This window comes from Theropithecus gelada, chromosome 20, assembly GCF_003255815.1.
Source record: "Theropithecus gelada isolate Dixy chromosome 20, Tgel_1.0, whole genome shotgun sequence".
Lineage (NCBI taxonomy): Eukaryota > Metazoa > Chordata > Mammalia > Primates > Cercopithecidae > Theropithecus > Theropithecus gelada.
The window spans coordinates 18,563,549-18,568,442 of record NC_037688.1 but is presented as its reverse complement, the minus strand read 5'-3'; positions in this window follow the sequence as shown (position 1 = coordinate 18,568,442).

Sequence of the window (4,894 nt, the reverse complement as noted above, 5' to 3'; positions counted from 1 at the left end):
ACCCAAATAGAACTTAACTTAGACACATTATAATAACTCTATTAAGAATCGAAGACAAAAAGAGACTTTTGAAAGCAGCAAGAAAAAAAAATGTGTCTTATACCAGGGAATATCTGTAAGGTTTTCAGCAGATTTCTAGGCAGAATACTTACAGGTCAGGGGAGTGTGGAATGACATATTTAAATGCTAAAAGAAGAAGAAAAAGAAAAACCACCAACAAAGCAAACTCTACCTGCAAAGTTGTTCTTTAGAAATAAAAGAATGCTGTTTTCCCAGACAAATGAAAGCAGGAGTTAATCACCACTAGACCTGCTTGACAAGAAATTGTAAACAGAGTTCTTCAACCTGAAATGAAAAGGTGCTAATTACTAACATGAAATCATATGAAAGCATAACATTCACTGAGAGTGACCTTTTCATGTTTCCCCTCAACTGTGTAAAAGAGAAATAAAATATTTTCTTCAGGAAAAAAATAACAAAGGAAATAAGATTTCATTTTGCAGTGATAAAAAAGTTCTAAAATTGATTCTGGTGACCGTTGCTCATATCTGTGAATATGCCACAAAACACTGAATTATACTCGCTAGGTGGATGAACTTATCATATGTGAATTGTATGTCCATAAAGCTGTTTTTAAAAAGACAGAGAGAGAGAGAGAGACATTCTTCTCTATTCTGTCTAGTGACATACATTCCACAGAGCAAGCAGGTAGGTCTAAAATAAAAATTAGGACTAAATAGGAGTTATTCGATTGTTACTAAGTTTACTTTAGGGGTCCTTGGCCTCTTCCAAACGGATATTCTGATCCCCCAAATTCATATATACCACTTAGTAGTCTCATCAGTTTCCATGAGGAGAAATAATTGTTACACGTTGGTGCCTTCAATCTTAGCCCACATTTAGAAAATTTTCTGTAAATACAAATATTAATAAGTCCCCGTTTTAAAGTAATATTAATAATGCAAACAGAAATGATAAAGAAGAAGCTAAAATATATGAACAAATGAACAATTATCCATGTCTATTATATTTTGGAAGGATATATGTGTCCAGAGAGGGGGTCATGGGCAGAATAATCTTGTCAGTGAACGGTATTTGATTCTCACATTGCTATCGGACCACCTATCCTGATGGACTTGTCTGGATTCTGTATATACTACGAACATTCTCTTGGTCTGGAATAAAGTCAGACTTAGTCTCCCTTATGACTGTTTTGTCTCAGACCTCATATTGGTTTTCATTTAATCTCATAAGTGAAACTAGATTCCATCTGCCACCATTTGCACTGATTTTTCAAGAGAAAATAAAAGATCAAAAGCAAAGGACAAAGCTAAAAAATAAGAGAGGAATTCTCAAAAGACAAAGCACTCTACTGTGAACATAGCTTTTTAAAATCTTTGCTTGTTCTTCCAAACTCTCCAAAACTTTATCTCCTCCCGCCTTCCAGATTCACTCTGCCCCTACTATCCTTGACACACATCAGAGGAGTCAGAGGATTATTTGAGCTCCCCCTGCAGGATAAATTGCACATCCACCCTTCAAGAACATATGAACCTGGTTAGACAAGAGGAATTAAAAATCAGTTAATTGCAGGTACCTCATAATGCCTGTTATAATGCACCATGGTAGGTTTTATTCTTTTTTTTCCCTAAAAAGTCTTCCTTTGAATGCTTTTGAACCTTACCTTTCAACTTCATCTGACCAGTGGATTTTACCCTATTTCTTAGGACTTGTGATAGGGCTGACAAGTAGGTATGTGGCCCAGTAGGCACAATCTGGGTCTTTCTCTAGTATTTACATGATTGGGAAAAACTGTTTTCCATTTTTGCTGGCACTATTAAACTGGTAGGATAGAACTCTCTAGCTGATAACATCTTCTTTGGCACAGAGAGAGAGCTATTCTTGGAGAATGAACCTAGGAATAGACAATGATGAGAGATTGATGGAGACAAAGATCTTTGAGATGTTTGCTGTTGAGATAGAAAGATTAAGGAAAGAAGACACGAGAAGGTGACTCTACAGTTGAAACAGGTTTATTGAGAATATACCTGAGAAACGCTTCTGGCCAGCAGGGTGAGGATCAAACTTCTCTTATAGCCTGAGGCTTTTAAAAGGGGCCTGGTGAGGGAAGTGTGCTCTGAAAAATGTTCCTATCAGGAAGGGGTTAAGGGAGTGCTGGCTTGTTGGGACTGCTGGGGACTGCGATAAGCTTTGTTGCAGTTAGGGTCTTTGTGCTCTGTTGAAGATATAAGTGGGGCTGACATTTGTGGTTTGGTCATGTGGCAGTGGACAGTTCTGAGAATTTGAAACTTGATACTTTAACGTGGAGGCATCTCATTAAGATGGCAGTATTCTTTTCCTACCATGTGTTTCACTTCAGCTCCTGGTGATCCCATTTCTTCAGCTTTTCCTCTGATTCTATGAAATTTCCCAGCTTCTCCCTAGATACAGTAGCCTATAAATTTTATTATGTTTTCAACTTGGTCCAGTCGGATACTAGTTACTTGCAATCATTCTTTTTGGCATTCATTCTGCTAATGCCCTGTTAATGAATACTAATACAAATTATACAATTTTATAGTAATCTCAATAGTTTATTTGTTGTGAAATGGACCTTTCTCTAACTTGGAATGTCCATCTCTAAGTTCATTACCTTCTATCCATTCTACATGGTTACTTAGAGATTTGTAAAAGCATCATCTAGACATCTAAGGAAACCCTTTTTCCAAAGCAACATGATGGCAATGGAATTTGTTGAAGATAAGTTAAGGAAGTTTAATAATAAACAGGCCAGCAAGTAAAGCTTTTTCAACACCTATAAGGCAATACCTGCTGCACTCTTCCTGGCCAGTTGCCTCCCTCATTCCTGCCATATACATTTCCATGCTTCTTTGAACCTGCCCTCAAATTCTGGAATATGCCTGTTTATCATGCACTTGTACTGGAATAAAATTTTGGTAACACTTTAATTGTTTCTTTATTTGAAACCATTGATCAGTACATGTAACAGGTAAGTAATAATGTTCCCACTGACTTATCTTACATTCCCACAATCACTTTATTTCATCCTTCTCCTGAATACTAAAATATTGCAACTTGTTCTTACAATTATGTTTAATGAAAAAAGAAAATCCACAGTTTAGAAGTGTCATCTTAAAATCTGTAGGTCTCAGCTTTCTCATTGTACTGGATTAGGGAAATCATGAGACACAGTCCCTTTTCTTTTTTCTTACAAATTGTACTCTTTATTGGAAGTGATGTGTAGGTAATGTGCTTGCCTAAAAGGCAGACAATTAAAGTTGTCTGCACTCACTCTCTTAAGGAGGCTAGGAAGAATCTGATTTATGGTGAAGTCTCTGTTTTGAGATCGTTTTCTCTAGAAATCCTCAATGATGCCATAGACTAGTTGAAGCTGCAGTTTATATAGTGAAATAGCATATTTTTTATATTCTTACCTACAGTTACCTAGTCAATATATCTCACATTAAACTGTAAGCTCTATGAGGACAGGGACCACGTATGATTGTCCATCAATGAATTCCTATAATGAAGTGTATGTATTTTATTTATTTATAAATGAATACTATTACTAAATGCTTTGATAAGGGAAAACATGGAGACCTATAAGCAGGAGAGAGAAAGCCCTTTTATTAATACAAATAAATATAAACAAACGAATATTTGTGTCATTCTGCTTATATTCTGAAAATTCATGACTTTTTTCACATTTACATGACATCACATCAATTGCAAAAAGAATCTGGGTCTACAAGTAGATCATATAAAATATTAATTTTTTTCTAATTAATTTTTTACAAATATTCTGTAATGGGAGCATTAGGGAAAGAGTTGTATTTCATTTTTGCCACAAGTGTTAAAAGGAAATCTACAATGCAAATATTCTTTCAGAACTCTGAATGAAATCCTAATGTTTTCTTTGAGGGTAGGATAAGTAGAAATGCAGATAGGGTATAAATACAAAGCAGAGAAAAGAATGCTTTTTGGCACTTGGTTGTAGAGGCTCAAATGCATGGACGTTAAGAAATGAGAAGGGTTTTAGGAGTGAATTCACAGCAGGCAGATTGCTTCTTATGTCTTTCAATTCATTCATGTGTGAAACTATCATATCATAAAATGAACCATTAGGAAGTCAAAGAATGGAGCATATGGGAAATAAATTTCTGAATCAGATAAAAAATGTGTATGTGTTTTTGCACGAGTGTATGTGCATTCATACAGTGTGTGGAATATAGAAACCTATCTGTTCTAGTTGTTATATATGACTCATATGTTTAGAACCACAGAAAGTTCTGAGGAAGTTATTTCTGCTGCTCTAGGATGACATCATTCAGAGAACCTGTTTTAGTATCACCATTGAAAAACTCATCCCTTAACCTCACATTTAGCCTGAACATTAGAATCTTATGAGTACATATTTGCTTGTGTTTGTTTTTCAAACTCTCCGGCATTTAAAAATTGTTGAAGTCAAAGCCAGCTTACAAAGACAATTTGGTGAACTGTCAATTTTGGTAAAGAAAAACAATTTAGTAATTCAGTGTCACAGTGACCAAGTAATATCCCGAGACCCTAACCTAGCACTGACCCATCTACTCATCTCATAGAGCTTTATACATTACAATCAATTGTTCAAGACAATTATCCTAGACCCTCTAGCTTCACCCATTTCTTGGGACATAGTCTCTGTATTTCTCCATCTCTGGACTTACTTCTTGTCTTCTGTTCTTTTACAAACATTGTCTCATATCTAGCTTCCATTTTTTTTCATTTTTAGCATATTTTCATTTTTATATTGCTTGAACCACAGCACCATTAATTACTAGTCTTGTGAACTCATAAATATCTCTTCAGTCTTCTAAAACTCAATTTTTCCATC